The following is a 25,771-nucleotide window of genomic DNA, read 5'->3' on the forward strand; positions in this document are numbered from 1 at the left end:
TGCGCTTCACTTCACTTCAAGTACTTTTTGAATCAAATTTACATTTACGGTATTTACATAAATTACTGAGCTTCTCAGAATAAAATCAGGCACAAATTAGTTTAAAAAAAGGGGGACAGTGAGGCTCACATAACATCAGAAGCGCTTCAATTAGTATGGAAATGTACGAAAATGGCTGACTGATTCGCTTCCAAAGAAGAACCATTTTTTATAGGGTGACGCAGAAGCAGAAGAAATGTAAAAGCAACAAATGCAGATTATTGCGAATAAAATATTATTTATCAGTTTCAGACAACAGACGTACCTGGTAAGAATCATGTCGTACCTTTGGTACTGTCTAGGGGACCATCATGAATCACGGTGATCTCTGTCACTGTTGTCTCTGAATGTGTCATTTCTGTTAGGCTCATTGCGTATTTCTTTCAGTTATCTTCTGTACCATATTGTAGCAGTTCCTTCTGTGTACAGGTCAAGTTTCATCGCGCTGTGTTACTTAGCATGGGAAAGCAAAGAGCTTCACTGCAAATTTAAACGCAGCCAAAACCTCTGAGACCAACAGAAGCTAAAGGATGTCAAAGTTAGCGTAAGGTGGGCTATGCGTGAAGCGTTCAGTGAATTCGAAAATAAAATTCTATGTACCGACTTGACAGAAAATCCTAGGAAGTTCTGGTCTTACGTTAAATCAGTAAGTGGATCGAAACAGCATATCCATTGCATTGCATTGCATTGAAGCAGAGGATGATACGCGTAAAGCTGAAATACTAAACACCTTTTTCCAAAGCTGTTTCACAGAGGAAGACCGCACTGTTGTTCCTTCTCTAAATCCTCGCACGAACGAAAAAATGGCTGACATTGTCCAAGGAATAGAAAAGCAACTGAAATCACTCAACAGAGCAAAGTCCACTGGACCTGACGGGATACCAATTCGATTCTACACAGAGTACGCGAAAGAACTTGCCCCCCTTCTAACAGCCGTGTACCGCAAGTTTCTAGAGGAACGGAACGTTCCAAATGATCGGAAAAGAGCACAGGTGGTTCAAGTTTTCAAGAGGGGTCGTCGAGCAGATGAGCAAAACTATAGGCTCATATCTCTGACATCGATCTGTTGTAGAATTCTAGAACATGTTTCTTGCTCGCGTATCATGTCATTTCTTGAAACCCAGAATCTACTCTGTAGGAATCAACATGGATTCCGGAAACAGCGATCGTGTGAGACCCAACTCGCTTTATTTGTTCATGAGACCCAGAAGATATTAGATACAGGCTCCCAGGTAGATGTCGCCTGATAAACAAAGTAAGAGCCTACGGAATATCAGACCAGCTGTGTGGCTGGATTGAAGAGCTTTCAGCATACAGAACACAGCATGTTGTTCTCAATGGAGAGACGTCTACAGACGTTAAAGTAACCTCTGGCGTGCCACAGGCGAGTGTTAAGGGACCACTGCTTTTCACAATATATATAAATGACCTAGTAGATAGTGTCGGAAGTTCCATGCGGCGTTTCGCGGATGATTCTGTAGTATACAGAGAAGTTGCAGCATTAGAAAATTGTAGCGAAATGCAGGAAGATCTGCAGCGGATAGGCACTTGGTGCAGGGAGTGGCAACTGACCCTTAACATAGACAAATGTAATTTATTGCGAATACATAGAAAGAAGGATCCTTTATTGTATGATTATATGATAGCGGAACAAACACTGGTAGCAGTTACTTCTGTAAAATATCTGGGAGTATGCGAACGGAACGATTTGAAGTGGAATGATCATATAAAATTAAATGTTGGTAAGACGGGTGTTAGGTTGAGATTCATTGGGAGAGTCCTTAGAAAATGTCGTCCATCAACAAAGGAGGTGGCTTACTCGTTCGATCTATACTTGCGTATTGCTCATCAGTGTGGGATCCGTGCCAGGTCTGGTTGACAGAGGAGATAGAGAAGACCAAAGAAGATCGGCACGTTTCGTCACAGGGTTATTTGGTAAGCGTGATAGCGTTACGGAGATGTTTAGCAAACTCAAGTGGCAGACTCTGCAAGAGAGGCGCTCTGCATCGCGGTGTAGCTTGCTGTCCAGGTTTCGAGAGGGTGCGTTTCTGGATGAGGTTTCGAATATATTGCTTCCCTCTTCTTATACCTCCCCAGGAGATCACGAATGTAAAATTAGAGAGATTTGAGCGCGCACGGAGGCTTTCCGGCAGTCGTTCTTCCCGCGAATCATACGGGAGTGGATCAGGAAAGGGAGGTAATGACAGTGGCACGTGAAGCGCCCTCCGCCACACACCGTGGGTGGCTTGCGGAGTACAAATGTAGATGTCGATGTAGCTACTTTTGTCTTCAGTTTTGGACACCAGTGTAACAAAACGCTTCTCTGGAGAGGGATTGGAACGAAGTGGGCTCGATGGAAGGAAAAAGAAAGTGACTGTAACATCTCCTCGTAGGATTCCCTTGTGGAGCGCAGCTTACGCAGTTTATCACCTTGAATGCACTGCACTGTAACAGAGGACGCTGCACGCGATCCTCGCACGCAGCCACCAGTACCGGCGCCTGACTCACGGCCGGCCGTGGTGCGGCTTTCGGCACAACAGGTGTCGCGGCAGTAGGTATTAGCAGGCAGCGCTGAGCCTGTGATAACAAGTCACCTGGGCCCGTAACGCAGTGTTCGGCGATAACGTAGTCCCGGCCGTGTCGCGCACCCAGTACTCAGTGTGTGTGTGAATGTGTTTGTGCTCGGACTAGCCAGACGCGCTTTCAGGAGGGCGCGTGGGAGTCGGAGCAAAGGTAAGGGACCAGTGCGAACCCCGGAGGCGGGTCTAAACCGACTTGAGGAAGCTCCTCACAACACAGGCAACAGTGCAGTTTCAACAGCAAACCTCTTCAACGCAGTTGCTGGCTCTCACTCAATACTACACCACGCTTCAGTAGTATTCGTACTCCTAGTAGAAATAACCTTGAAGCTTTGATGCACTGTGTGTGTTTTGAGTGAAAACTAACGTGTAGGAAACTACAAGGTCGCTCATTTTATGCGAAAGCACTGTGTTGAGTGTGATCTAGCGATATAGGGGAGACAAAGTAAATAGCTCGTCACTGTAATTGTCTGTTGTGCAATTAAACCCAGTGTTATGTATTTACGCCATACACGCAGATGCTGTTTATGCATGTAGCAGCATCTGTTACGGGTGTCACACTTTTTTTGGAGAAATTAATCCTTATCTACTTATTTACATGTGCCTTTATTTCACCTAGCAAGATTAGGGGTTTCGGGCCAACTCTTACATCTAATTAAACATCCCTAGTGAGTCATCAATAATATTTGTAAAGTACATGAGCAACATATAGCCTAATGATGATGATAACAATAATAATGATGATGATATGTATAGTGACGAATACATGAAAGTTAAGAAATGCCAGTCTCATTAACACTGTCTTCAACAATTTCCTAATTACTTTCTTGTGAGTAATGTCATCTAACATAAAATGGTGGTAGCAGTACGAAAGGAATCAGTGTGGACAAGAAGTCGTCTGAACAGAAGATTAGTACATGAAATAGAGGGAAAACTACAGAAATAGAAAGGGATGCGAAAAGCTTCGACAGTTTACAGTGAGACAGAAAGAAAACAGCTGGAGCATGCCGAGAGGAATCCGTGCCAACGATAACAGATAAAGCTACCATTTGCTGCTGAATGCAGAGTGGTTTTGGATAAGACACAGCTGTTAGGGTAATTTTTCCCAAAGCCGTGTGGCTGAAATGGAGAAGGAGAAAGGCAAAGTTTTAGTGTTATGAATGGGTACAACCAAGATAACGAACGTATCAGACCTTGTAATACAGTTGTGAAACAATAGCTATTTGTTACGTGAGAGAGGTGTTGAGGACATCAGTGACTGACGGCGACGGCGGCCGAGCGGTTCTAGGCGCTCCAGTCCGGAACCGCGCTGCTGCTACGGTCACAGGTTCGAATCCTGCCTCGGGCATAGATGTGTGTGATGTCCGTAGGTTAGTTAGGTTTAAGTAGTTCTAAGTCTAGGGGTCTGATGACCTCAGATGTTAAGTCCCATAGTACTCAGAGCCATTTGAACACCAGTAACTAAGAAACCAAAAATCAAGTCGTAGTTTTGAGATGAAAATAATGACACTGTTTAGGATTACAGGGGTTGCACAAAAATGTGGAAACACCTCGAGAAGTCCATGCTTGAACATAAACACAGGTGCTAGCCAAGACTCCTGGTTGCGCTGTTGTATTTGACCACGAACAGCACCTGTGCAAAGTCCGCAATACGTTGCAAGCGCCGTCGAGATCAGAACAGTGTTCTGTGTAGTTGAGAGTGCGTTATGTAGGAGCTAAGTGAATTCGAACCTCGGCAAATTGTTGGTGTTCGTATGGTGGGTGCTTCTAACCGAGGGAACGAAGTGTTGGTGTTTCTTGAACCACCGTTTCGAAGATTCATGCAGCATAAAAGGAAGGCGGATATACATCATCTGCTATGCCACAACGCGGACGCAATATGTGTTTAGTGACCGTGGCACTCAATCATTGAAGAAGACTGTGAACGAAGATATGAGAACGACAGCTCAGAAGTCACTGCAGAACTGAATGTTGCACTCGCGAACAGTGTCAGCACCAAAACAACACGAAGGGAACTCCGTAAGCAGGGAATTGCAGGGTGAACTAAAATTCCAGAGATGCAGATGTCCGTAACAGGAAAACGTGGTGTAGAAGCCCTAAAATCTGGGCTATGTAGCAATGGAAGAATGTCATTGGTCGGAAGAGTCTACTTTCACACTGTTTACAGTTTCCAACCGAGTGCACGTCCCAAGAGTGAAACATGGCGGGGGTTCGGTGATTTGGGCAGCCATGTCGTGGTATTTCATGGGCCCTACGGTTACTGTGCAAGGTCGCATTACTGCCAAGGATAAATGTGACCATTTTGGCTGATCTGGTCCGTCTCAAGGTTCAGTGTTTGACGCAGGATGGTGAGATGTATTCCGAGACGACACGGCTCCCTGTTCATGCCGCTCGTATCGTCCAGGACTGGTTTAGTGAGCACGAAGATGCATTGTTGAATCTTTCCTGACCACCACAGTCACCAAATCTCAATATTAGTGAGCGTTAAGGTCTACTTTGGAGAGAAGGGTGTGTGATGGCTGTCCACCTCCATCATCATTACCTGAACTCGTCACTATTTTGCTAGAAGAAAGGTACAAGATTCCTTTGAAAACTTGTATTTACCCACTCCGCACCGACTGGAAGTAGTTTTGAATGCCAACAGGTTTTCTACACCGTATTAGGCGTGGTAATGTGTTGTGTTTTGGTGTTTCCATATTTTTGTCACCCCCTCCCCCGTATGTGCAGTTGGCTGTGCAGCATCTTAAAGCACTGGAAATAATAAATCGGTGACATAAAATTTTGTGCCGTTTCGAATGTTTTAAGAATACATTCGACGTGATTCTATTTTTATTAATCCAAATTTTATGTATTACAAATTAGAATATGTCTTTCATTTACATGTTCTGTTGCACTATGGTCTACTATGCACGCACTACACCGCAATATTGTCGACAGACATTGTTTACTTTACAGTGTCACCAACGCTCGCCTAAAAATCATCTGTTGATATGCCTCTCACACTAAACGACGCAGGACGGTCGGACAGCCAGAATACTTCCTAAGTCCGACAACCATTCGTTAGAGTTAAAATTACTGAGACTCCAGCTCACTTGTGTTTTGTGTATCTTTCACCAATTTTGAATTTGAGCATAAAGTGTCGTTACACAATATTTGTTTACCATGTTTCAAGACATTTCTGTAAACCTTTCATGCATACTTTTATCGTTATGCCACTCAGCTACATCAGTATTACACAAGCCAACATAGGTTAACCTATCTTAGTCGGTGTTCAAAAAGGGCTCTGAGCACTATGGGACGTAGCTTCTGAGGTCATCAGTCCCCTAGAACTTAGAACTACTTAAACCTAACTAACCTAACAACATCACACCCATCCATGCCCGAGACAGCATTCGAACCTGCGACCGTAGGAGTCGCGCGGTTCCAGACTGTAGCGACTAGAACCGCTCGGCCACTCCGGCCGGCTTAGTCGGTGTGTCACGTTATATTGTACCCTATTGCCATATTGTACGTTGAAATTTTGTTCTGTCTAGAATAATACTACCCATTTATCTTTTTAATGTGACCCGTAACCATTTCTAATCAATTCCGATACAGTCTGCGTGCCGGTAATTCTGGCGATAGTAAAAATCTGGCACAGTGGTTGCCTTGCACTCTCCACAAAGTAAAACAAGAGATGAGCGTCCTGTGCAGTATCTATGTATGCAAACCTGTAGGTGTCTGAAAGTTTCATTCCAAGTTGTGAATGGTAAGACTTAGTAAACAATGTTTTTCTTCCTTCGTGTATGTACGGAGCTAGTAAAAGTCAACTGTGACGTGTAGATTTACTGATTTGAGGATTGTTGATTACGTTGCTGATATAATGGTTCAAAAATTAAGCTATACGGAAAAACAGAGTTTATTAACCTCTAATGTTAATTTAGGTGCTAGGAAGTCTTTCCTGAAGTTACACACATCAAAAAAAGTTTTGCATCACCTCGGTTCCGACAGTTCCGGAGCCTGTACAGAAAATTGGAATAAGGATCAACGTAAACATCATTTCCGCCCTTTTATTGCTCATGAAAACCACACACTGCGTGTTGTACCACCATACAGCGAGCCCTTCAGAGGTGTTGGTCCAGATTGCTGTACACACCGGTACTTCCAATACCCAGCAGCAAGACCTCTTGCACTGATGCATGTCTGTATTCGTCGTGGTATTCTATCCACAAGTTCATCAAGGCACTGTTGGTCCAGATTGTCCCACTCCTCAACAGCGATTCGGCGTAGATACCTAAGAGTAGTTGGTGAGTCATGTCGTCCATAAACAGCCCTTTTCAATCTATCCCAGGCATTCTCGATAGGGTTAACGTCTGGAGAACACGCTGTCCACTCTAGTCGAGAGTTGTCGTTATCCTGAACGAAGTCATTCACAAGATGTGCACCATGGGAGAGCGTAATTGTCGTCCATGAAGACGAATGCCTCGCCAATATGCTGCCGATGCGGTTGCACTATCGGTCGGAGGATGTCATTCACGTATCGTACAGCCGTTACGGTGCCTTCCATGACCACCAGCGGGGTACGCCGGCCCCACAAAATGCCACCCCAAAACAGCAGGGATCCTCCACCTTGCTGCACTCGCTGGACAATGCGTCTAAGGCGTTCAGCCTGACCGGGTTGCCTCCAAACACGTCTCCGACGTTTGTCTGGTTGAAGGAAAATGCGACACTCATTTGTGAAGAGAAGGTGATGCCAATCAACATGTCCATTCAACATGTTATTGGGCCCATCCCTAAAGCGCTGCATGGTGTCGTGGTTGCAAAGATGGACCTCGCCATGGACGACGGGAGTGAAGTTGAGCATCATGCAGTCTACTGCGCTCAGTTTGAGTCGTAACACGATGTCCTGTGGCTGCACGAAAAGCATTATTCAACATGGTGGCGTTGCTGTCGGGGTTCCTCTGAGCCACAGTCCGTAGGTAGAGGTCATCCACTGCAGTAGTTGCCCTTGGGAGGCCTGAGCGAGGCATATCATCGATAGTTCTTGTCTCTCTATCTCCTCCATGTACGAAAAACATCGTTTTGGTTCACTCTGAGACGCCTGGACACTTCCCTTGTTGAGAGTCCTTCCTGGCACAAAGTAACAATGCGAACGCGATCGAACCGCGGTATTGACCGTCTAGGCATGGTTGAACTACAGATAACACGAGCCGTGTACCTCCTTCCTGGTGAAATGACTGGAACTGATCAGCTCTCGGGCCCCCTCCGTCTACTAGGCGCTGCTCATGCATGGTTGTTTACGTCTTTGGGCGGGTTTAGTAACATCTCTGTACAGTCAAAGAGACTGTGTCTGTGATACAATATTCACAGTCAACGTCTATCTTCAGGTGTTCTGGGAACCGGGGTGATGCAAACCTTCGTTTGATGTGTGTATTTATTTGGGCTGTAGCCTTGTATGGAAGAGAAAAGTGCATCATAGGCAGTTCAGACAAGAAGAAGAGAGAAGCTTTTTAAATGTGGTGCTATAGAGAAGTGCTGTAAGTTAGATAGATTGATGGGATAACACACGAGAAGGTACTGAAACGAATTGGAGAAAAAAGAAATTTATGACATACACCTATATCTCTAACGTCGATCAGTTATAGAATTTTGGAACACGTATTATGTTCGAGTATAATGACTTTTCTGGAGACTAGAAATCTACTCTGTAGGAATCAGCAAGGGTTTCGAAAAAGACGGTCGTGTGAAACCCAGCTCGCGCTATTCGTCCACGAGACTCAGAGGGCCTACCCTCCCAGGTAGATGCCGTGTTTCTTGACTTCCGCAAGGCGTTCGATACAGTTCCCCACAGACGTTTAATGAACAAAGTAAGAGCATATGGACTATCAGACCAATTGTGTGATTGGATTGAGGAGTTCCTAGATAACAGAACGCAGCATGTCATTCTCAATGGAGAGAAGTCTTCCGAAGTAAGAGTGATTTCAGGTGTGCTGCAGGGGAGTGTCGTAGGACCGTTGCTATTCACAATATACATAAATGAACTTGTCGATGACATCGGAAGTTCACTGAGGCTTTTTGCAGATGATGCTGTGGTGTATCGAGAGGTTGTAACAATGGAAAATTGTACTGAAGTGCAGGAGGATCTGCAGCGAATTAACGCTTGGTGCAGGGAATGGCAATTGAATCTCGATGTAGACAAGTGTAATGTGCTGCGAATACATAGAAAGATAGATCCCTTATCACTTAGCTACAGTATAGCAGGTCGGCAACTGGAAGCAGTTAATTCCATAAATTATCTGGGAGTACGCATTAGGAGTGATTTAAAATGGAATGATCATATAAAGTTGATCGTCGGTAAAGCAGATGCCAGACTGAGATTCATTGGAAGAATCCTAAGGAAATGCAATCCGAAAACAAAGGAAGTGGGTTACAGTACTCTTGTTCGCCCACTGCTTGAATAATGCTCAGCAGTGTGGGATCCGTACCAGATAAGGTTGATAGAAGAGATAGAGAAGATCCAACGGAGAGCAGCGCGCTTCGTTACAGGATCATTTAGTAATCGCGAAAGCGTTACGGAGATGATAGATAAACTTCAGTGGAAGACTCTGCAGGAGAGACGCTCAGTAGCTCTGTACGGGCTTTTGTTAAAGTTTCGAGAACATACCTTCATCGAAGAGTCAAGCAGTATATTGCTCCCTCCTACGTATATCTCGCGAAGAGACCATGAGGATAAAATCAGAGAGATTAGAGTCCACACAGAAGCATACCGACAATCCTTCTTTCCACGAACAATACGAGACTGGAATAGAAGGGAGAACCGATAGAGGTACTCAGGGTACCCTCCGCCACACACCGTCAGGTGCCTTTGCGGAGTATGGATGTAGATGTAGATAGATGTAGATGTGTGACTAAAGGAAGTGACTGGTTGATAGGACGCATACTGGGGCATCAAGGAATGTTCAGTTCGGTAATGGAAGGCTGTGTGGGAGTAAAAATTGTAGGAGGGGACCAAATCCATTTATCTGATTCAAATGGATGAAGGCTGCAGCAGTTACATAAAGAGCCTTGCACAGGATGGAGTAGCGTGGAGAGCTGCATGAAACCAGTTTTCGGACTGAAGACCACTGAAGAATTGCACACGTGGAAACATTTAATCAGACGTTACCTTCACACATTATATGGAAGTGAAATATAAAATTTAAAAAATATGAGTACATATAGCTAGTTTAAGTCGTTCCTAAATATACGATCCGCTTGCATTTCTAAAATCTTCCATAGTTATCTGAAATTGTTACCGCACCCACTTTGTCAACATTCGGCTGTGCACGTACAAAATTTCTGTGAGATTTCTTATCACGAGAGTGAATAAAAACTTCATCGATGTGCTGCGAATATTGCGCCTGTATGCGTTGGAAGAATACACTAACCAGCATCTCCGCTAGAAGAATATTCTGTCTCTCCCTCGAGAAAATATCTGAGCCTGCAGATAATCTTGGATGCCAACGAAATTTTTGCGTTAGCTTTCAAGCCCCGAAACGTTCGCACAAGTTCACAACATGATACGGAAACTAGAAACAGCTTTTTCTCGCAAGTAATTGTAATGAGTTTTCCTCCCACTGGTAATACTTTTCGAAATAACTCAAACAATCTGGCAACTTTTGTTGTACAAACAGATTATAAAATGAACCTACTTCTTAGAAGACCAATTACATCAATAATACATGAAAATATTTTCAGCAGCCGTTATATTAGTCCAAGCAAAATTTATTTTCGATTGTTTCTCTGCAGACGTACGCCAGAATCGTTGTTTCACTTTTTTCCAAAATAGAACTGTCGCCGGAGGAAGGAGACTTTATTTATCTTTACGCTTCGGTTTCTTTGTTAAGAAGTTGAGGACTTTGTTATTAAAGAAATCAGCTAAATAATAAATGATAACAGCCAGGTATCAATGTATTTAACAATTAGTTCCTTGAAGTAGCTCAGAAGAATGGCACGGATAGCTGAAGGGTTGAACCAGTAAAATTCTCTAGTGTGCAAGAAGCAATGTTTCATACATAAGACAAATTACAATTACTCGATGCTCCGCCAAAGATATAAGAATGTAGTTAACTCCAAAACCAACAATTCCGAACATGGTAATATCTTGGGTAAAGTACCAACATATTCTTCACATTTATACAATGTTTTTAATCACATAAGCAGAACAAATCACTATCAATGGAGATATTTCGAGACAGACTGAAATATGCAATTGTAAGACCCCTTCACGAGGAAGGCACTAAAACAGATATAAAAAATTACCGACCAGTGCTACTATTTACCTCCATCTCGAAGATAATGCTAAGAATTATGTATACAACAACCATGACACACCCCTCTCAAAAGAAGATACGAATCTGTCTCAACGAACGTGCGATTTCAGAATGGGAACAATCACAGCGGGTGTACCATAGGGATCGATATTTGATCTGTTCTTGTTATACATAGATTATCTTCCATCATACACCCATGATGCAAATAGTTCTCTTTGCTGACGATACAAGTATTATAATCAAGCCTAATTGAGTAAATTCCACATTTGTAAACGTAAATAAAATTTTCTTGAAAACTAATAACTGGTTCTCTGCAAATGGACAGCCATTGAATTGAGATAAAACATAATGCACGTAATTCAGTATTGCACGAGACATGACCACATCATTAGAATTACTGCAGGAGGGACAATCTGTTAAGGAAATAGAAAGTTCTAAATCCTTAAATGTTCATATTACTAATAACCTGAACTTGAAATCACATTTTACAGATAATGTTTAACGTCTTATCTCTGAAACTTTTGCATTACGGATAATAACAGATTTTGGAGATGAAAACTGAGAAAAGGTGACTTACTTTCCTGTTTCTATTCACTAATGCCTTGTAGCATCATAAGCAGAGATAAGTCGTCACTGACGAAATAAGTGTTTGTTGCGCAGAAGCATCCAGTTTAGGATAGTGCACACTCTACACGGAGCTGACCAAAGCCATGGGATACCTCCTTAACATCGTATCGGACCTCCATCTGCGTGGCGTAGTGCATCGACTAGACGTGACATGGACTCAGGTCATTCGAAGTCCCCTGCAGAAATGTTGAGCCACTCTTCTTCTGTAGTCGTTTATAATTGTGAAACTGTTGGCGGTACAGGATTTTGTACACGAACTGACTTCCCGATTACATGCCGTAAATGTTCGGCGGGATTCATATCGGGAGATCTGGGTGGCCAAATCATTCGCTCGAATTGATCAGAATGTTCTTCAAACCAATCGCGAACAACTGTGGCCCGTTGAGATGGCCCATTATCATCCACAACAATTGCGTCCTTGTTTGGAGACACGAAACCAATGAATGGCTGCAGATGGTCTCCCAGTAGCCGAACCCAACCATTTCCACTCAATGATCGGTTCAGCTGGACCAGAGACCCAGTCCCCTCCATGTAAACACAGCCCACACCGTTCGGGAAACACCAACAGTGCCTTGTTGACAACCAGAGTCCGTGACTTCGTGGGGTCTCCACCTCATTCAAACCCTACAATCAGCTCTTACCAACTGAAATCGGGACTCATCTGACCAGGCCACAGTTTTCCACTCGTCTAGGGTCCAACCGACATGGTTACGAGATCAGGAGAGGCGCTGCAGGCGATGTCGTACTGTTACCAACGAATACGTTCATTGTACGTTCTACATTGATTTCTGCGGTTATTTCATACAAGCGTGAGTAAAGACAGCTGGCAGACTTCGGTTTATTGGTAGAAACCAGGAGAAGTGCAATCAGTCTACAAAAGAGGTTGCTTACAAATCACTTGTGCGACCGGTTCTAGAATATTGCTCAAGTGTCTGGGACCCGTACCAGATAGGACTAACAGGGGATATTGAACGTATACAGAGAATGGCAGCACGAATGGTCACAGATTTGTTTAATCCGTGGGAGAGTGTCACAGAGATACTGAAGGAACGGAACTGGCAGACTCTTGAAGACAGACGTAAACTATCCGGAAAAAGTCTATTAGCAAAGTTTCAAGAACTGGCTTTAAATGATTACTCTAGGGATATGCTACAACCACCTACATATTGCTCACTTAGGGATCGTGAGGTTAAGATTAGAATAATTACTGCACGCACAGAGACATTCAATCAATCATTCATCCCGGGCTCTATATGTGAATGGAGCAGGAAGAAACCCTTATAAGTGGTACTATGGGACGTACCCTGTGCCATGCACCTCACGGTGGTTTGCAGAGTATAGATACAGACCTAGATGTAGATAATACTGTCAACTGATACATCAAACACGAGACCCTAATTTGATTCACATGATATTGAAACGTAAGTATTTAACGCATTGTGACAACTCTACGCAAACGCTGCTTCTCTCGGGCGTTGAGTGAAGGCCGTCGATCAGTGCGTTGTCCGTGGCGAGCGGTAACGACTGAAATTAGGTATTCTTGGTACACTCTTGACACTGTGGATGGCGGAATATTGAATTCACTAACGATTTCCGAAATGTAATTGTCCATGCGTTTACCTCCAACCACCACTCCGCGCTCAGAGTCTTAATTCCCGTCGAGCGGCCGTAATCGCATCCGAAATCTTTTCACAGCTCTGTTAATGCAGTGCCCGTTTATAGCTTGTGAACGCGACACTGCCGCCATCTGTACATGTGCATATAGCTATCTCATGACTTTTGTCATCTCAGTATAGGAACTCTTGTAGAGTTCGATTTACTGACATCAGCCTCACCGGTGCATTTACTTCCTAATCACGTTTGTCGTTAACAATCAATCACCGTTCAACAACAACATTCGTAAATACAGTACTATACTCTGTTCATCATAAGAATACACCTGTTGTAAACATTCTACGTCTACATCTACGTCTACATCTACATCCATTCTCCGCAAGCCACCTGACAGTGTGTGGCGGAGGGTACATTGAGTACCTCTGTCGGTTCTCCCTTCTGTTCCAGTCTCGTATTGTTCGTGGAAAGGAAGATTGTCGGTATGCCTCTGTGTGGGCTCTGATCTCTCTGATTTTATCCTCATAGTCTCTTCGCGAGGTATACATAGTATGGAGCAATATACTGCTTGACTCCTCGGTCAAGCTATGTTCTCGAAACTTCAACAAAAGCCCATTCCTAGCTACTGAGCGTCTCTGTTGCAGTGTCTTGCGCTGGAGTTTATCTATCATCTCCGTAACGCTTTCGCGATTACTAAATGATCCTGTAACGAAGCGCGCTGCTCTCCGTTGTATCTTCTCCATCTCTTCTATCAACCCCCTCTGGTACGGACCCCACACCGGTGAGCAGTATTCAAGCAGTGGGCGAACAAGTGTACTGTAACCTACTTCCTTTGTTTTCGGACTGCATTTCCTTAGGATTCTTCCAATGAATCTCAGTCTGGCATCTGCTTTATCGATGATTAATTTTATATGGTCATTCCATTTTAAATCACTCCTAATGTTTACTCCCAGATAATTTATGGAATTAACTGCTTCCAGTTGCTGACCCGCAATATTGTAGCTAAATGATAAAGGATCTTTCTTTCTATGTATTCGCAGCACATTACTCTTGTCAATATTGAGATTCAATTGCCATTCCCTGCACCATGCGTCAATTCGTTGCAGATCCTCCTGCATTTCAGTACAATTTTCCATTGTTACAACCTCTCGATATCCTACAGCATCATCCGCAAAAAGCTTCAGTGAACTTCCGATGTTATCCACAAGGTCATTTATATATATTGTTAATAGCAACGGTCCTACGACACTCCCCAAGTATTCTTCCGCGTTTGCTTGAATCTCATTGGATTTCGTTTCACGTGGAGCGTAAACCAAGCTGCGTCCAGTACAGTCAAGTACGATTATAAGGATATGTTTTATACTGTGCTACATGCACATAGACTGAGTGATAATATGGGACAGCAGCTTTAACCGCGCATTAAACTAGGACTGCGCTGGACAGCCAGCTGATCCAACAGTTGTAGTTCAGGCGTAAAAAAGAGACCATCAAAGAAACAGTACAGCTTCGAATGTCATTTAATTTTTAAAGGGAATGATATAATATTCGGCAAAACTCCAGCACTAACGAACGCTACGTATCGTAGGTTGCCAGACGGAAAACATAAAATGTTCTCGTTCTCACCTAACGTAGTATTCTAATTACAAACAAGAGTGATGAAATTCTTGATTTCACCACAGGGTAATTTTTCTGAGCGAGCTATGCGTGATGCAAAAGCATACTGCAGGGATTTCACCGTTCTGTTGAATATGGAAGCCACTGAAGGTAATACATGCAGTCAGTCGTCTGGTAATCCCTTAGCTCCTTCCTTATCCGAATCCGAGAAATACATTTCAGTTCTTGAACTATCATCTGCTACGTTGATAACGAGTCGATCAACAACAGAATCCACGAAGTCACCCAGGCGCCGCATTTTTTCCTCTTCTTTTATGACGTCCCGTTCTATATGCCGCCAGCGTTCGGCAGTGACGCGTGAAAAGGCTGCGTGCGTTAGTTCCAGTACGTCGGGCAGCTTAACAGTCCTTATTTCTCGGGCCAAATCCCTTAATTGGCTCCAGATCGGTTCTGTTGGGTTGATATTGCAATGGTACAGTGGCAAATATAAAAACGCAGCATTTGTGTGGTATGCTCGATGCTGCGAAAATTACTGTTTTCATGTTTCTACGAGACTTACCACTCTGGTTCCTGTGAGACTACATCTGTGGTATGAACAATGGACATGTATCTCAACTATATGAAATACAGTCCCACGAAAACTTCAAATCCGATTTTTCTGTAAATTTATGGAAAACATTAAGTACAACCTATTTGTAGGCACTTTTCAACCGTGTTCCACACGTGTTTTTCACTTCGGAACAGGAAGTAGCTTAAGCCATTTTCATACTGCGTATTAACAGCGCGACAATCAGAGCGCAAAAGTACAGAGAGTGTGACTGTACACTACTTTTGAAATAAAAACTACGTAGCTAAAGCGTGATTAAGAAAAACGTAGATGTTTGTTAATACATTACAATATCTTAAAGTTCCACTTAACGTAACTTAGTAATAATATATGTTGTACATAAGCAGGACCTACTTCCAAGAGTGTACAACACCAGTGTGCGTGTGCTACGGCTTCTGACCATTCATCGCATTTGAGTTTGTTTACATCCGATTTATTGTTGTAATGAACAGAGTACAGAAGAAATGACATAACATCTGCCACTAGGCAGTAGTATTGCTCATAATGGAGTGATGTATTCAGCTGTACAAATCTTGGATAACCTGCCGAGTGAAGTAAAGAATTTAGCGGATAATAAAATTAACTTCAAACATAAACTGAAATCATATCTGCTTCACAAACCCTTCTACTTCATAGAAGACCTTCTGAATGTGTAGTAATATGATTTTGCGCGCGCGCGCGTGTGCGTGTGTGTGTGTGTGTGTGTGTGTGTGTGTGTGTGTGTGTGTGTAAGAGACAGAGAGAGAGATTGAATTAATTAATCACTAACTTATAATACATACTAACTAATCACGGTTTCAAAAAATAGCCACTGTATGCAGTTGAGAACCTGTAAAAGAAATCCTTCCAACATGTGTATAACATATGAAGACACGCAGATAAAAGAGGTTGACAACGTTAAATTGACGGGATTACTGCTTGACAATAAGTTTAGTTGGGAAGGGCATACTACAGAATTGCTGAAGGGCCTAAACAAGTCTGTATTTGCAATGTGAATGATGTCAGATGTATGAGGTGTGAATATATATTTAAAAAAAACTTGCATACTTTGCTTACTTTCATTCTATTGTGTCTTATTGGAATCATATTCGCTGGAAACTCGTCAAACTCGTCAAAGTTTTTAGAGGGCTAAAGAGTGTAATAAGACTCATTTGTGGTGTAAATTCAAGAACATCACGTAGAAACTTTTTCAAGAATTTGCGTATTCCAACCATTGCTTCTCAATATATTTATTCCTTAATGAAATTTGTTGCAAATTATATACCTCTATTTCCAGTCACAAGCTCAGTATATGGTCTCAATGCCAGGAATAAGAACAATCTACTTGAAAACCTAAAATCTCTTACCTTGGTCCAAAAAGGGGTCCAATATTCAGGAACAAACGTTTTCGTTAATGACCAGCAACTGTTAAAACAGTTTAAACTGAGTTTGAAAGACTTTTTGATAGGCAACTCCTACTCTTTAGATGAACATATTAACAGGGACTGTTAAACCAGCGTAAGCAAAAATATCTGTTAGATTTCAGTTTTGACAGCTCGTATTTTGTGTATAATAAATTTATTAAAAGTGTATTAGTATGTATCATTCTGACAGTGTATTAATTCTGTAAATATTAGTTTTTCCAGTTTATTTTAATATATTAACATATCTTGACGATCTCCAGACAAGTTATCAGGGAAGTCAGTATTATATTCAAATCTTCTATTTTTTTTGTGTTATACTTTCTGACATGTTCCATATCCACGAGAATCATCTCATTTCTGGGTCTATGGAACGAAAACTGAGTCTAATCTATCTTAATCTAATCTAACTGTATCCCGGTTAAAAAGAAATTAAAAATGACTTAAGGATTAATGCAAATGGTCAGTCGTTTGCCATATTTTACGCCTGAAGATGTATTATTATTTTAAAACTAACTCTTTTCATATCATAGAGGTCGTAACTATGATCAACGGAACGTGCAAATAACTAACACACTAACTTTTAAAGTAGTTTTTCTTGCCGCGCTTCGTACGCTAATGGAATGGGCAGAAACCGTAATCTCTGTTGAAGGTAGAAATACCGTCTGTCGTGCGCATCAGAGTGCTTTGCAGAGTATGAATGCAGATGTAGAAAAACATGTCACATTTCCAAAACCCTGTAGGTATAGTGCGTGCAAATTATTACTCATCCCCTCGCCGATTCTACCGTTTCTGTTCTCTCTCTCTCTCTCTCTCTCTCTCTCTCTCTCTCTCTCTCTCTCTCTCTTCTTTACGAAATGATTCGAACCTCGGTTTTCTTGCAGAATTTTTAGTTAAAATATTAGAGGAGGAAAAATAGATGCATGCGGCTGTAAGAGTAAATGAAGCGTTGGAGTGTAGTGTGTTTCCAGCTGACACAAATATTGCTATATATAGCGGTCAAGGTTTAGAAAAGTCTGTTAATGAAAGTCTTTTAATGAACCTTTCTTGGACATTAATCAACGATTTCTTGCAATTTACTGGCACCACATATTGAAAACACGTTGTTCAGGAACTGTGTGAGGTTTCAATCCCACCTGAAACATAAAGTACAGTAACGCGGATGCGGAAGACGTCGACTGCCTTAAATACTCGAGGGTACAAGTTGATCACAAACTCTGGTGCGCAGAGAGTATCGCTTAAGGACTGAAACGTGTAAGGAAGTCATTATTTGCAATGTAGAAGATATGAAACGTAGGTTGAATAGGAACAAAATTTCTTGCACACTTCGTTTACTTTCGTTGCATAGCGTTACACAGCATCATAGGTTGGGGTTCAATGGAACCTAAAATTTTTCAGATAAAAAACGCGTGATATACGAATCATTCGTAGTTTCAGTTGTAAAACGACCCGTAAAAATCTGCTCAAAGACTGAAAACATTAACTATTGATTAATTATCAATGCCAAGTTTGTTTTCGTGGCCATCCTCCACAGAAAGCAGAGAAATACTTGTTTTGTAAATAGAACCGCCTTATCCTGGATAAATAAATTAAGTGGCAACTGGAAAAGGCGGTTTTATTTGCAAAACAAGTATAATTATCAATGTGTTTATGTTTTATGACTGTATGTTAAAAAGTCAACGATTATATTAATTTGTAAAAGTGGCGAGCGTTATTTTTTTCCCTTGCTTCACACTTTTCAGGACCATTTCTTTAAGGACCTGTGAAAAGAAACTGAAGATTAGCGTATTAATTCATGCGCAAAATATGTATGCTACAATGATTATCTAACGAAATATACGCTCATAAGATCTTCTCTGTGAGAGTCTACGGAAGGAACAATTACTCTTATCTAATTTAAATTTAAATTGATTCATTGTCAAATACATATACATGAGAAACATCAAATGCTTATTCCAACACTGATTTTATTCATTAACTGAAAGATATTACAAAAGCAGTAATCTAAATTACTGACTATTCCACCCAACGCAATTGAATGATGTAGTGGTTAAGGTACTGGACTCACATTCGAGAGGACTTTGCTTCAAATGCTCATCCGACCACCCAGATTTAGGTTTTGCGTCAGTTCCCTAAAACATTTTTGTCGGATTCCAGTACGATCTATTTGAAAAGGACTCAGCCAGTTTCCTCTTCCAAACTAAGCTTGTGCTCCCTATCAATTGGACTGTTAACACTGAACTTCCTTATTTCCTGGAATAAAGTTGCCCTGTTCCTCCACAAAACTTGTGCTGAGGAGAATACGAATATAAAACATAATCACTAAAAAAAAGTAAACAGACTTGTTACCCGAAATTATTAGAATGTCCTCGCCTTCCGTTTTGTATCATGAGTACAAATTACTAGGCAATAGTTTATTGCCTCAAATATCCAAAACATGAGACGAAATATTTACAATCATTGCTAAGACTACTCAACTCACAACTAAGATAAGATAAATTTTCCCTGCAGGTGCAGTTCGGATGAAGTGCTTAGAATTCTTGAAGATAATTACAGTTTTAATTGTAACTTTATCTCCAATGAATCTTCCGCAGTGTACAGCTGACAGTAAAGAATGCTATTGCGATGCAGTAAACAGACTGGAAATCACATGTATATACAAAGAAAATCATGATAAGGTTGTTACCGTTATCATTTATGAGATACGAAAATCTCGAGACAGTCGGCTGAAATAGTTACTGAGACATAACATTCCGCCGGCCGGAGTGGCCGTGCGGTTCTAGGCGCCACTGTCTAGAACCGCGTGACCGCTACGGTCGCAGGTTGTAATCCTTCCTCGGCCATGGATGTGTGTAATGTACTTAGGTTAGTTAGGTTTAAGTAGTTCTAAGTTCTAGGGGACTGATGACCTCAGCAGCTAAGTCCCATAGTGCTCAGCGCCATTTGAAACATTTGAGCCATAACATTCCAAGTAAAAGTTAATCTCACCCTAGAAACCGTCGTAAGATATTTCCTTGTCGATTATTTTGTCTTGGTCAGGTTTTTGATAGCTTCAGTTATAAAATGGGTGCACTAGACCACAACTGCGTTACAATTACGAGTATATAGCAAGCGCAGGTATCTCGTTAAAAAAAAATTCGAAAACACACTCTGTCAACTGTATACTTTTACTTTTGAATAATAAGAGTTGGTGGAGCCTCCATACTCTTGGAAGAGTCCTCAGAATGCAAACAAAAACTTCAACAAACCTATAGCATATACAAAGAAAAAATTAAACACAGATTGCTGGCGCCTCTGGAAAATACGCCTGTGTTTACTTCGCCCACTTTCAGACACTTGAGTCAAAGTCAGACTTGACTAATTAAATTATGAACATTAATTTCAATTATCTGTCGTACACGTAAAATATTTTACTTATGCTCAGGTCTTATGGGTCAGAATATCCAGCGCTACATTAGAAACGGTCTATAAAGAAAGTGCCCCATATTCTTCCAATGGATAGGACTGGTCAAAACAAAAAGAAAGCCCTGCAAATATACACTGGTACGCAAAACTTAATGACGAAAGGAACTTCCGCATGATGTCATTGCCAAGTAATATAGCTCAACGAAACTTGGACTAAAACTGCTACAGTCTAGCACAGAAAGTGACTGAAAGAAATACGTAATGAGACACACAGAAATGACACTATTATTCAGACAATATCACACTGACGTCATCGCGATTAAAGATGGTCACTTTGGCATTACGAAAGGAGGGACATCGTTCTTAATACCTTTGTGTGATTGCCACAGATGGCAGTATGTGCCCCACAATGTTCTCCCAAGGTGGACACAGGGTTGGTAAGGAATTCTTGCAGTAGGAAGTTCCATTCCTCCAACACCCACAGCTGATGAATGGTCTTCGGTGCGCGAGGATGTCTTGCAATACGTCTCTTCAACTCAAAAATGGCTCTGAGCACTATGGGACTTAACTTCTGAGGTCATCAGTCCCTCTTCAACTCATCCCACACGTGTTCCATCAAGTGTTAAGTCAGCGAAACGGACAGGCTAGTTAATCCGCCGGAATTTTCTCGTCAAAGTGCTTTTCCATCTTAGCAGTTCGATGTGGTCGCACACTGTCATCCATAAAGATGACAAAAGGGCGAAATGGACCCCAGAAATGCAGGGATATAGTGTCACATAATGTTGACCGTTGAATGTACCGTGTTTAAAGATGTAGAGTTCACTACGCCCATGTAACATTATATCGCCCCACACCATAATACCTGGACCACGAAAACGTTCATGTTCGACGATGTTGTGCGCACCCTCACATGACGAGGGATGAGAACACATAATGCACTCAGGAACATTGTCGAACATGATCACTCTGGTGGTTCAGGTGTTATGGTCTGGAAAGCAAAATGTGTGGGTGTACTGACCTCCAAATCTTCGAACGCAGTTCATTCATCGATCAACGTTATTGTCACACTATACCTCTTCCCCATGTGCGTCTTTTCAGGGGCGAATTCGGCCCTGACTTAATTTTTATAGATGAAAATGTGCTACCGCGCCGAACAGCGCAGGTGGAGGATCTATTGGAACGTGAGGGTATTCGGCGAACAGACTGGCCGGCCCGTTCCTCCGACTTAAATCCCATCGAGCACGTATGGTTTGCGTTGAAATGGTTCAAATGGCTCTGAGCACTATGGGGACTTAACATCTGAGGTCATCAGTCCCGTAGAACTTAGAACTACTTTAACCTAACTAACCTAAGGACATCACACACATCCATGCCCGAGGCAGGATTAGAACCTGCGACCGTAGCAGTCGCGGGGTTCCAGACTAAAGCGCCTAGAACCGCTCGGCCACCACGGCTGGCTTTGCGTTGAAGATAAGCACGCCCCCACGTGCACCAACGACCATCCACCATCAGGTTACCTTCCATTCAGAAGGCTGTTGTACTCAGCGACTGTTATATTGACTTGTAAGTAATAGATTTCAGCTATCAGTCGTCCTTTTTAAATTTTATTGGCAGATCTAAATTCTAGCTGAAATCTAGATCTGTCAATAAAATTTAAAAAGGATGACTGATAGCTGAAATTTATTATTCACAAGACTATCCACCAGCTGACAGAGAAAAGGAGCGCCCTACCACGAGAACTCCGTGCCAACCTTTTGGTCAGCATGGGAACGAACTCCGTCGTTATTAGAACTGTTGATATTTTGAAAAATGTCAGGAAACCGATACATCTATATATAAAAATATATCATTAGTCGATATATCATTAGTCGATATATCGAATATGTTTTCGATATACCGACGGGAAAGCTATCGACGTCAGGCCTATAAAAATATTTAAATATGCTGCCGGTTTTTGAGCTGTATATTTAAGTACTGATTTGTAGATGTTCTGTACATTAACAAGCTAGCATCCTGCTTATCCCCCACAGAGCAAGAATTGAAAGGAAAACGATGCACGTTTACTCTTGACGATAACGACTTTGCGAGCGATGGTAACCGCATGTAAGTGGTACAACAAAAGGTGTCCGCTGGTTTCGTCGTTCGATTTCGTTCAACAATCAAATGTTAAAATGTGTGTGAAATCCTATGGGACTTAACTGCTAAGGCCATCAGTCCCTAAGCTTACAAACTACCGAACCTAAATTATCCTAAGGACAAACACACACACCCATGCCCAAGCGAGGACTCGGACCTCCGCCGGGACCAGCCGCACAGTCCATGACTGCAGCGCCTGAGACCTCTCGGCTAATCCCGCGCGGCCGTTTGATTTCGTCACATATCAGATTTGTCCGGAACACTTCAAGTCGACTTCCCTGTTTTTCTTTTTTTTTCATTTCTGCAAACGCCAGCGACCTAGCAGCTGTAGTATCAAAATTATTTGGTGAAGCGAAACGTTACAGTTTCTGTTGGTAGAGCCGAACGCAGATTGCGTCCGTATTTCCCCTCACACGTCTCCCCCCCACCACAGAGACCAATTTTGTCATTTAGATTTTTGTTCATCACTTTCAGCAACTGCTTTTGAAGAATGCCGAAGTCGAGAAATAGCACACTAGTTGCGTTGGAAATTGTTTTTTAATGCAACTCTGCGCTATTTCTTCACATCGGAAATCTTGTTATTCCGTTCACGCCCCCCTCCCCCTTCTTTGTGCCACTTGTACTTGCTTCATACACTCAGACAGAAAGACTGGACGTGATGAAAGCTCAAAACGTAGTAACACTCCTTCACACAGTGAAAGTAAAATTGTGTCCTACTACAACTTCAAAAGAACAACTTCAAATATTTATCGAAAATTGCGAAAAAATATCGGCATTCGCTATTGCCATTTCGAAATAGACATTTGTATATCAGTGGCAGAGTATTGCCGATGTATATCGATTACTTCTGGAAGAAAATATCGATACAGCAATAGATTTTCAACAGCCCTAGTAGTGATCACAATCTCTATTAACAACCTTCTCCCTCCGTTTATGTCCGGGAGTCCATTGCCAATCGCGGACACTTCCCTGTAGTTACTGTTCTTACATAAAAGTGTCATTTCTGTTCGTCTCATTGCGTATATCTTTCAGTTACCTTCTGTACTATACTGTAGCATTCCTTTCTATGTATGGTCCAAGTTTGATCGAGCTATATTACTTGGCACTGATAGACCATGCGAAAATTATTTCATCCTTAACTTCCGCATACCAGTGTATACCTAGAGATTAATACATGTTGAGATACGGGCCATTTTACCTTTATGAGGACGGTATGATTGTATCAACGCAGAAGTGTAATACGGTATAGGGTGGCTTGGTTGGGAAGGTCCAGTAACATGGCCTCCTCGTTTAGCTGACCTTTCTCCCTCAAGTTTCTGTCTATGAGGAAATTTAAAGGTACTGATATATCGCACATTCATCGACAAAGTACAGACTGATGGATGTTCCAGAACAAGTATATAGTAAACTTTTGTAGTGTCAACACACATATGGCAATTATAAGACAAAATAGCCCCTATCTCGGCAAGCATTGTTTATGGACATACGTTTGCAGCACTTTTTTCTAGTTTTAACAAGTACAATATCTGCGAGAATATGGGACACATTTTTGAACATCATGAATAATTTTCAGGTCCTTCGCGGTATATATTTTTGCGTCATTGAATGAAGTGAGAATGCCCACATGCGTCACTAACGTAAGAAGTGTGTCTGCTTTTCAGTAGAGGAATTTCGTTTTAGTAACGGGAGAAAATAACAAAACGCATATTAATCTATGAAATCAGTTTATAAAACCTAGAAAAAAATACATTGAGTGTGCGTACGTCCCAACGGAAGGTTCACTTGGTGAAACTATCATTTCAGTTGTGTTACTTAGGAATCATTTCATGAAAACCGCTTTCTCTTATCCAAAGAATTAGGTTGAAAACACCGACAACTTGTGAGCTGTATCATTTTATTTCGTTTCTTTCTGTAGCGGACACCGTAGCTTTAGCAGCCCTACGTCTACACAATCTTTACCTTGGGAATGATCAGTCGGTATACAGTTAGTTACTATAATCTCGAATCTGCTTCCTAAATTTCTACACTGACGGGAAAAAAATTACAGTGCCAAGAAGGAGCTGTGGGACATAAACGGAAGTTGGTAGGCATGTTTCTACGTGTGAAAGATGATGTCTGTTCACATTTCGCGCCATTCACATCATAGTGGCGCTGGTAGCCGTCATTACGAGGATGCAAAACAGGTTTGCTTTAGATATACACTGTTCGGTCGTGAGTGTTAATTATCTTTGAGATTGTACATGTTGAGCTGATGATAGTCAAGAATCCCTTTAAGGCGACAAAGACGCCATTATTAAAACCTTACTTAGTTTGAACGAAGTCGTGTAAAGGGGCTACGAGAAACTGGATGTTCCTTCTGCGATATTACAAAAAGACTTGGCGTATGGCTCTGGCGCGTAGTACTGCATATGCAGCAGCAATTTGAGCAGCAACTGGCACAACGACCTGTTACAAATCGGTTACTTCAAGTGCATCTCCGAGCCAGACGCCCTGTACGCGTGCATTCCGCTGACCACAAACCACCGCTATTTGCGACTTCAGTGGTGTCAGGCGAGAGCACATTGGAGGGCAGAGTGGACGTCCGTTGTGTTTTCTGATGAAAGCTGGTTCTGCCTCGGTGCCAGTGAGGCCATGTGTTAGCTTGAACGAGGCCAGTTGAAGACCTGCAGCCAACCTGTCTGCGTGCTAGACACACTGCACCTACACCTGGAATTATGGTCTGGGGTGAGATTTCGTATGACAGCGGGAGCACGCTCGTGCTTATCCCACGCACCCTGGCTGCAAAACTGTACGTCAGTCTGGTCATTTGCATGCTGTGCAGTCATTCATGATAGCACTCCAGAGCGCCTTTTCCAACAGGATAACGCTCGTCTTATCGACATGTTGCCTTGGCCTGCCCGATCACCAGATCTGTCTCCAATCGAGCACATATGGGTCATCATTGCTCGACACTTCCAGTATCATTCACTAACAGCATTAACCGTCTCTGTATTGGTCGACCAAGTGCAACAGACATGGAACTCCATGCCACAAACTGAGTTCCAGCACCTGTGCAACACAAGTATGCACGTCTGAATGCTTGCATTCAGCATTTCCCTGGTTACACCAGTTATTAATGTACCAGCATTTCACATTTGCAATGGCTTTTTCGCACTTACATTAATCCGTGTCATTGAAATGTTAATCACTTACATACGTTACCTAGACAAATGGATTCCCGAAATATCATTATTATACATTAATTATTTTTTGGTGGTGCGATTTTTCTCCGTCAGTGTATTCTCAGTAATAACATTTGTAGTCAAGCTGGCAGTATGTCATGGATGTCATTTCTTTGGCAGTTTTTTATGGAGAATTTTTCAGCCTACGTATGTTGGATAAGATACACTGTCATTGGATCGATTTATCGATTTTTTTCTTTTAGCAGCGAGATATTGTAAGGATAATGTGTCTGCTGCACTA

The 25,771-nt window shown here is 42.1% G+C and overlaps 1 protein-coding gene across 1 annotated transcript in view; it reads left to right on the plus strand.

Moving 5' to 3' along the window:
- Nucleotides 1-2,657: 2,657 nt before the first annotated feature.
- Nucleotides 2,658-25,771, plus strand: part of LOC124606694 — a 209,928-nt gene continuing 186,814 nt past the window's right edge. The window contains exon 1 of the mRNA XM_047138719.1: nucleotides 2,658-2,772. The gene's annotated coding sequence lies outside the window, so the exon portion shown is untranslated. The remainder of the gene's footprint in view (nucleotides 2,773-25,771) is intronic.

The sequence above is a fragment of the Schistocerca americana genome, chromosome 3, assembly GCF_021461395.2.
Source record: "Schistocerca americana isolate TAMUIC-IGC-003095 chromosome 3, iqSchAmer2.1, whole genome shotgun sequence".
Classification (NCBI taxonomy): domain Eukaryota; kingdom Metazoa; phylum Arthropoda; class Insecta; order Orthoptera; family Acrididae; genus Schistocerca; species Schistocerca americana.